Genomic DNA, 9,742 nt, shown 5'->3' with positions numbered 1-9,742 from the left:
TCCGACAGAAAGTGGTGACGTTGCGGAGGAGGCCCCAGAGAAGGCTACACTGAAGGTACGGTTTGACAGATAGGAAGAGAGCCACGAAAGGGCTGTGTCACAGATGCCGAAGGATTGGAGGGTTTGGAGCAGAAGAGGATGGTCGACAGTGTCAAAGGCTGCAGACAGATCAAGGAGGATAAGCAGAGAGAAGTGGCCTTTTGATTTAGCTGTAAGTAGGTTGTTGGTGACCTTAACAATAGCTGTCTCTGTGGAGTGATAGGGACGAAATCCAGATTGCAGCGGGTCAAGAAGGGAGTTTAACATAAGGAAATGGGATAGGTGTGCATATACTAGTTTTTCGAGAAGCTTAGAAGCAAGAGGGAGGAGGGAAGTTGGGCGGTAGTTGGATGGGGAGGTAGGATCAAGGGAAGGTTTTTTGAGAATAGGTGTGACCAGCGCATGTTTCATTGATGAGGGAAATGTACCAGTGCTGAGGGAGAGGTTGAAAGTGTGTGTTAGTATAGGGGTAAGGGTAGCAGAGAGAGAGGGGAGCAAAACAACAGGGTAGGTATAAGATACAACGCTCAAATCTCAAATGCTATTCCCAAAAGGTAAGTGCACCTCCTAACATCAAACCAAAATAGAAAAAGAACAAGGGGATATGGGAACGCGCTGTAAAAAACAGCATATGAGAGGTAAAGAACTATATAAGGAATGTGGAGCTAGGCTGAACATACTTAGTGCTTTAATGTCCCTGTAAAGCTATGTGGAGGGAGTATAGGTTTTCCTTTCCTCAAGAGCTTGCTTAAAGGGGTTAATTATAAAGTGTTTATTGCATCACTTTTGCTTATTTGCTACAATGGAGCAGCACAAATCTGTCCCTAAATTTACTTTAGAAACTGAATCTCCTGAACACCTTTCTACCAATATTAAAGGGTCACTGAACCCAAATAAAATAATTTCGTAATTCAGATAGAGCATGCAATTTTAAGCAACTTTCTAATTTCCTCCTATTATCATTTATTCTTTGTTCTCTTGCTATTTATATTTGAAAAAGAAGGCATCTAAGCTTTTTTTGGTTCAGAACTCTGGACAACAATTTTTTATTGGTGGATTAATTTACCCACCAATCAGCAAGGACAACCCAGGTTATTTGATTGATTATATTTCCTTGATTTGTATCTACATTTGAAGGTATCTTAAGCTACTCTAGCGCCCTCTAAATATATTTTATTTTTTAATCAAAGATATACCTCTACACAAAAGTCCTGGACCATTTTAGCCCCACATTTAAAGGGACATGGAACTCAAACATTATATTTCATTTTTCAGATAGAGAACACAATTTTTTTAATTTATTTTATTGAGGACATATAAGAAAATACAAAACATACGGGTAATAAAATAACAAAAAGCTTACATCAGAATAACAGTTGCCTGTGAAACAAAAGAAGACATGTAGACTGTGTATTCCGACCACTCTTGGGTCTTTTGTGTGCATATATAACGAGATTGGAATTTGATGCTGTAAGCAGGGCATAATCATCAAAAGAAACATAAAACTGTGTTATAGTGAGAATATGAAGGATAAAGATGCAGGTGCCAGAACTGGACATTAATATAATTTATAATATATATTATTATTATCGGTTATTTGTAGAGCGCCAACAGATTCCACAGCGCTATAAACAAAGGGGGAGTACAACAAAACAATTATAGGGTAGAGGGCCCTGCCAATAGTTGCACTGTTGTAGTCAGCTCTTAAGAAGGTGATCTACTAACAGCTCGACTATTAGGCTTACATGCTAAGAGGGTTCAGGGGATTGCAGTGGAGGAGAGGAACTGGTATTAGGAAAGGTTAGCGTAGGTTGTATGCGTCCCTGAACAGTAGAGTCTTTAGGGAGCACTTGAAGCTTTTAAAACTAGAAGAGAGTCTTGTGGAGCGAGGCAGAGAGTTCCACAAGATGGGAGCCAGTCTGGAGAAGTCCTGTAAACGGGAGTGTGATGAGGTGACAAGAGAGGAGGAGAGTAGGAGGTCATGAGCAGAGCGAAGGGGACGGGAGGGAGAGTATCTGGAGACAAGGTCGGAGATGTAGGGGGGAGCAGTGCAGTTGAGGGCTTTGTATGTCAGAGTGAGAGTTTTGTGTTTGATCCTAGAGGCAAGAGGAAGCCAGTGAAGGGATTGGCAGAGAGGCGCAGCAGAGGAAGAGTGACGTGTAAGGAAGATGAGTCTGGCAGAGGCATTCATTATGGATTGTAAAGGAGCTAGGCGGTAGGTGGGGAGACCAGAAAGGACAGAGTTGCAGTAATCAAGGCGGGAAAGAATGAGAGAGTGGATTAAAATCTTAGTTGTGTCTTGTGTAAGGAAGTGTCTAATTTTAGAGATGTTTTTAAGGTGGAAGCGGCAGGCTTTAGCCAATGACTGAATGTGAGGAGTGAAGGAAAGATCTGAGTTGAATGTGACCCTGAGACATCGGGCATGTGGGGTAGGGGTAATGATGGAGTTGTCGACAGTTATAGAGATATTGGGGGTGGAGATTTTGGAAGAAGGGGGGAAAATGAGGAGCTCAGTTTTGGAGAGATTTAGCTTGAGGTAGTGAGAGGACATCCAGGAAGAGATGTGAGAAAGACAGTTAGTGACACGGGTTAGCAAGGAAGGAGATAGTTCTGGTGCAGAGAAGTAGATTTGGGTGTCATCGGCATACAAATGATATTGGAAACCGTGGGACTTAATTAGGGAACCTAGTGATGATGTGTAGATTGAGAAGAGAAGGGGACAGAGGACAGAGCCTTGTGGTACTCCGACAGAAAGTGGTGACGTTGCGGAGGAGGCCCCAGAGAAGGCTACACTGAAGGTACGGTTTGACAGATAGGAAGAGAGCCACGAAAGGGCTGTGTCACAGATGCCGAAGGATTGGAGGGTTTGGAGCAGAAGAGGATGGTCGACAGTGTCAAAGGCTGCAGACAGATCAAGGAGGATAAGCAGAGAGAAGTGGCCTTTTGATTTAGCTGTAAGTAGGTTGTTGGTGACCTTAACAATAGCTGTCTCTGTGGAGTGATAGGGACGAAATCCAGATTGCAGCGGGTCAAGAAGGGAGTTTAACATAAGGAAATGGGATAGGTGTGCATATACTAGTTTTTCGAGAAGCTTAGAAGCAAGAGGGAGGAGGGAAGTTGGGCGGTAGTTGGATGGGGAGGTAGGATCAAGGGAAGGTTTTTTGAGAATAGGTGTGACCAGCGCATGTTTCATTGATGAGGGAAATGTACCAGTGCTGAGGGAGAGGTTGAAAGTGTGTGTTAGTATAGGGGTAAGGGTAGCAGAGAGAGAGGGGAGCAAAACAACAGGGTAGGTATAAGATACAACGCTCAAATCTCAAATGCTATTCCCAAAAGGTAAGTGCACCTCCTAACATCAAACCAAAATAGAAAAAGAACAAGGGGATATGGGAACGCGCTGTAAAAAACAGCATATGAGAGGTAAAGAACTATATAAGGAATGTGGATTACACAAGAGTATAATAAAAAAGTTTATATTTGTTTATAATTATATTACAATAAGCGATGCCGGCATCTGATACAAAGTAAAATAGTACAATTAAAATAGGATGAGAATCAGCATAAATTATAAAACATCAGTGTGTAGTGCTATAAGTAACTATAAAAATAATAATATGTTGCAAAGTAACACAATGTTAAAATTGAAACAGTCAATGTTACCGTCCTTTCACAATCAGGCCAGTGATTAGAGTGTCTGATCCAGCTGTTTATATGAATGCAGGTATGACTTGGAAAATTCCCTCTGCGTTGTTTTTAAAACAGCGAAAAGCTTGCAAAATCTTCTGGCTTGTATCCAATGACTGTGAGTTAAATTTCAAAGACACATTCACAGCCGTATTTGCGGGATGTCCCGTGCTGTGGGCCGGTTCCGGTCAGGAGGTCAAAGTGCAGGAGTAATGATAAGCAACGACAGACTTCGTTTCTTTGAAGTAAAAATGAATCAGACTGCTTTTAACAAATGTGGGTCATGGGTGGGAATTACGCATATAGAGTCAATTCATATATTAAAGAGGCTCAATGCACCACACCTACCGCATATGTAAGTCAAGCAGTTGTATTGCAAGTGAAGTTTGTAACAGTGTCCATATTATTCAGATTCCAGTGCTGGACAGAAGAAAGTAGATCATGGGTATGATGGTATTTGCAAGAAATTGTGAGGGGATAGGGTCAGCTGTGAGGGGATAGGGTCAAGGGGACAGGTAGTGAGGTGAGAGCGTAGTATAAGTGCTGAAACTTCGTCCTCAGTAACAGGGGAGAATGAACTAAGTTGTTTTCCAGAAGGCTACCTGTAGAAAGTTAGATGGCAGTTGCAGGAGTTAAGTGAGAAGGTCTGTGTTGATTTTTTTTTTCTGTGTTCTGAGATAGACTGTAGAAAGTTAGATGGCAGTTGCAGGAGTTAAGTGAGAAGGTCTGTGTTGATTTTTTTTTCAGAGCAGCGCCTTATGTTTTTACAACCTGCAAACAAAAGAAAACAAGCTACAATCACAAACTTTTAACAAAAAGAAATTGATCTAGGTGCAAAGTATAGTCTCTGGGAGAAGGAGAGGGGATCAGTACCTGACAATAGCAGTTGTTTTTGGTACGTGACTTTCTATACTCAACCTAATATACTAATGTGGCCACCTAGTGGTTTGAAAGTGGAAATGCTTGCCAATAGATCAATTAAAGGGATACTAAACCCACATTTTTTTTCTTTTATGATTCAGATAGAGCATGCAATTTTAAGCAACTTTCTAATTTACTCCTATTATTAATTTTTCTTCGCTCTCTTGCAGCAGAAATCTAAGCTTAGAAGCCGGCCCATTATTGGTTCAGCACCTGGGTAGAGTTTGCCGATTTGTGGCTAAATGTAGCTATATCTCTAGACTAAAGTGTGCTAAAGTAGCCACCAATCAGCAAGCACTACCCAGGGTGCTGAACCAAAAATGGGCCAGTTCCTATGCTTACATTTCTGCTTTTTCAAATAAAGATAGCAAGAGAATGAAGAAAAATTGATAATAGGAGTAAATTAGAAAGTTGCTTAAAATGGCATGCTCTATCTGAATCATGAGAGAGAAAAAATTTGGGTTTAGTATCCCTTTAACGAAACATTCAAAGACACTTAGGCCTAGATTTAGAGTTCGGCGGTAGCCGTCAAAACCAGCGTTAGAGGCTCCTAACGCTGGTTTTGGGCGCCCGCTGGTATTTGGAGTCAGTGATTAAAGGGTCTAACGCTCACTTTACAGCCGCGACTTTTCCATACCGCAGATCCCCCTACGCCATTTGCGTAGCCTATCTTTTCAATGGGATCTTCCTAACGCCGGTATTTAGAGTCGTTTCTGCAGTGAGCGTTAGAGCTCTAACGACAAGATTCCAGCCGCCTGAAAATAGCAGGAGTTAAGAGCTTTCTGGCTAACGCCGGTTTATAAAGCTCTTAACTACTGTACCCTAAAGTACACTAACACCCATAAACTACCTATGTACCCCTAAACCGAGGTCCCCCCACATCGCCGCCACTCGATTAAAATTTTTAACCCCTAATCTGCCGACCGCCACCTACGTTATACTTATGTACCCCTAATCTGCTGCCCCTAACACCGCCGACCCCTATATTATATTTATTAACCCCTAACTTGCCCCACACAACATCGCCGCCAGCTACTTAAAATAATTAACCCCTAATCTTCCGACCGCAAATCGCCGCCACCTACGTTATCCCTATGTACCCCTAATCTGCTGCCCTAACATCGCCGACCCCTATGTTATATTTATTAACCCCTAATCTGCCCCCCACAACGTCGCCGACACCTGCCTACACTTATTAACCCCTAATCTGCCGAGCGGACCTGAGCGCTACTATAATAAAGTTATTAACCCCTAATCCGCCTCACTAACCCTATCATAAATAGTATTAACCCCTAATCTGCCCTCCCTAACATCGCCGACACCTACCTTCAATTATTAACCCCTAATCTGCCGACCGGAGCTCACCGCTATTCTAATAAATGTATTAACCCCTAAAGCTAAGTCTAACCCTAACACTAACACCCCCCTAAGTTAAATATAATTTTTATCTAACGAAATAAATTAACTCTTATTAAATAAATAATTCCTATTTAAAGCTAAATACTTACCTGTAAAATACATCCTAATATAGCTACAATATAAATTATAATTATATTATAGCTATTTTAGGATTAATATTTATTTTACAGGCAACTTTGTAATTATTTTAACCAGGTACAATAGCTATTAAATAGTTAAGAACTATTTAATAGTTACCTAGTTAAAATAATTACAAATTTACCTGTAAAATAAATATTAATCCTAAGATATAATTAAACCTAACACTACCCTATCAATAAAATAATTAAATAAACTACCTACAATTACCTACAATTAACCTAACACTACACTATCAATAAATTAATTAAACACAATTGCTACAAATAAATAAAATTAAATAAACTATCTAAAGTACAAAAAATAAAAAAGAACTAAGTTACAGAAAATAATAAAATATTTACAAACATAAGAAAAATATTACAACAATTTTAAACTAATTACACCTACTCTAAGCCCCCTAATAAAATAACAAAGCCCCCCAAAATAAAAAATTCCCTACCCTATTCTAAAATACAAATATTACAAGCTCTTTTACCTTACCAGCCCTGAACAGGGCCCTTTGCGGGGCATGCCCCAAGAATTTCAGCTCTTTTGCCTGTAAAAAAAAACATACAATACCCCCCCCCCCAACATTACAACCCACCACCCACATACCCCTAATCTAACCCAAACCCCCCTTAAATAAACCTAACACTACCCCCCTGATGATCTTCCTACCTTGTCTTCACCATGCCAGGTTCACCGATCCGTCCTGGCTCCAAGATCTTCATCCAACCCAAGCGGGGGCTAGACATCCACTGAAGAAGTCCAGAAGAGGGTCCAAAGTCTTCCTCCTATCCGGCAAGAAGAGGACATCCGGACCGGCAAACATCTTCTCCAAGCGGCATCTTCTATCTTCTTCCATCCGATGACGACCGGCTCCATCTTGAAGACCTCCAGCGCGGATCCATCCTCTTCTTCCGACGACTAGACGACGAATGACGGTTCCTTTAAGGGACGTCATCCAAGATGGCGTCCCTCGAATTCCGATTGGCTGATAGGATTCTATCAGCCAATCGGAATTAAGGTAGGAATTTTCTGATTGGCTGATGGAATCAGCCAATCAGAATATAGTTCAATCCGATTGGCTGATCCAATCAGCCAATCAGATTGAGCTTGCATTCTATTGGCTGTTCCGATCAGCCAATAGAATGCGAGCTCAATCTGATTGGCTGATTGGATCAGCCAATCGGATTGAACTATATTCTGATTGGCTGATTCCATCAGCCAATCAGAAAATTCCTACCTTAATTCCGATTGGCTGATAGAATCCTATCAGCCAATCGGAATTCGAGGGACGCCATCTTGGATGACGTCCCTTAAAGGAACCGTCATTCGTCGTCTAGTCGTCGGAAGAAGAGGATGGATCCGCGCTGGAGGTCTTCAAGATGGAGCCGGTCGTCATCGGATGGAAGAAGATAGAAGATGCCGCTTGGAGAAGATGTTTGCCGGTCCGGATGTCCTCTTCTTGCCGGATAGGAGGAAGACTTTGGACCCTCTTCTGGACTTCTTCAGTGGATGTCTAGCCCCCGCTTGGCTTGGATGAAGATCTTGGAGCCAGGACGGATCGGTGAACCTGGCATGGTGAAGACAAGGTAGGAAGATCATCAGGGGGGTAGTGTTAGGTTTATTTAAGGGGGGTTTGGGTTAGATTAGGGGTATGTGGGTGGTGGGTTGTAATGTTGGGGGGGGGTATTGTATGTTTTTTTTTACAGGCAAAAGAGCTGAAATTCTTGGGGCATGCCCCGCAAAGGGCCCTGTTCAGGGCTGGTAAGGTAAAAGAGCTTGTAATATTTGTATTTTAGAATAGGGTAGGGAATTTTTTATTTTGGGGGGCTTTGTTATTTTATTAGGGGGCTTAGAGTAGGTGTAATTAGTTTAAAATTGTTGTAATATTTTTCTTATGTTTGTAAATATTTTATTATTTTCTGTAACTTAGTTCTTTTTTATTTTTTGTACTTTAGATAGTTTATTTAATTTTATTTATTTGTAGCAATTGTGTTTAATTAATTTATTGATAGTGTAGTGTTAGGTTAATTGTAGGTAATTGTAGGTAGTTTATTTAATTATTTTATTGATAGGGTAGTGTTAGGTTTAATTATATCTTAGGTTAGTATTTATTTTACAGGTAAATTTGTAATTATTTTAACTAGGTAACTATTAAATAGTTCTTAACTATTTAATAGCTATTGTACCTGGTTAAAATAATTACAAAGTTGCCTGTAAAATAAATATTAATCCTAAAATAGCTATAATATAATTATAATTTATATTGTAGCTATATTAGGATGTATTTTACAGGTAAGTATTTAGCTTTAAATAGGAATTATTTATTTAATAAGAGTTAATTTATTTCGTTAGATAAAAATTATATTTAACTTAGGGGGGTGTTAGTGTTAGGGTTAGACTTAGCTTTAGGGGTTAATACATTTATTAGAATAGCGGTGAGCTCCGGTCGGCAGATTAGGGGTTAATAATTGAAGGTAGGTGTCGGCGATGTTAGGGAGGGCAGATTAGGGGTTAATACTATTTATGATAGGGTTAGTGAGGCGGATTAGGGGTTAATAACTTTATTATAGTAGCGCTCAGGTCCGCTCGGCAGATTAGGGGTTAATAAGTGTAGGTAGGTGTCGGCGACGTTGTGGGGGGCAGATTAGGGGTTAATAAATATAACATAGGGGTCGGCGATGTTAGGGCAGCAGATTAGGGGTACATAGGGATAACGTAGGTGGCGGCGGTTTACGGAGCGGCAGATTAGGGGTTAAAAGTGTAATGCAGGGGTCAGCGATAGCGGGGGCGGCAGATTAGGAGTTAATAAGTGTAAGGTTAGGGGTGTTTAGACTCGGGGTACATGTTAGGGTGTTAGGTGCAGACTTAGGAGGTGTTTCCCCATAGGAAACAATGGGGCTGCGTTAGGAGCTGAACGCTGCTTTTTTGCAGGTGTTAGGTTTTTTTTCAGCTCAAACAGCCCCATTGTTTCCTATGGGAGAATCGTGCACGAGCACGTTTTTGATGCCGGCCGCGTCCGTAAGCAACTCTGGTATCGAGAGTTGCATTTGCGGTAAAAATGCTCTACGCTCCTTTTTTGGAGCCTAACGCAGCATTTGTTTGAACTCTCGATACCAGAGTTAAATTTATGGTGCGGCCAGAAAAAAACCCGCGGAGCGTTAACAGCCCTTTTACCGCCGAACTCTAAATCTAGGCCTTAAAAAGCTAAGATTAAAGTTGAATGCAGATATACTGTAAGTGATATAATATTGTTTGGAATTTAAACAATATAATGCAGAGATAGATTCCCCAATTCTACTTATTTCTGTTAAAGTGAAAACGGGTCTTATCCAAAAACTAGGCTCTTTAAATATATAGTAGTCTGGGCTCCTGCACGCTGCTTGGGCTGCTAGCCACAAAGCAGGAACATGTTACTGAGGAACGTTTAAAAGCCAGGGTGTAATGTAGGTATATGTTAATTTAGCCCTGTTATTCTGTTTTTTCTTAGGGGGTAACTGTCATTTCTATGATTATCCTGTTTCTGCTGTCTTTAAATATAAGATCCCCCTTA

Source organism: Bombina bombina, chromosome 3, assembly GCF_027579735.1.
Source record: "Bombina bombina isolate aBomBom1 chromosome 3, aBomBom1.pri, whole genome shotgun sequence".
Lineage (NCBI taxonomy): Eukaryota > Metazoa > Chordata > Amphibia > Anura > Bombinatoridae > Bombina > Bombina bombina.
This window is presented reverse-complemented; position numbering follows the sequence as displayed.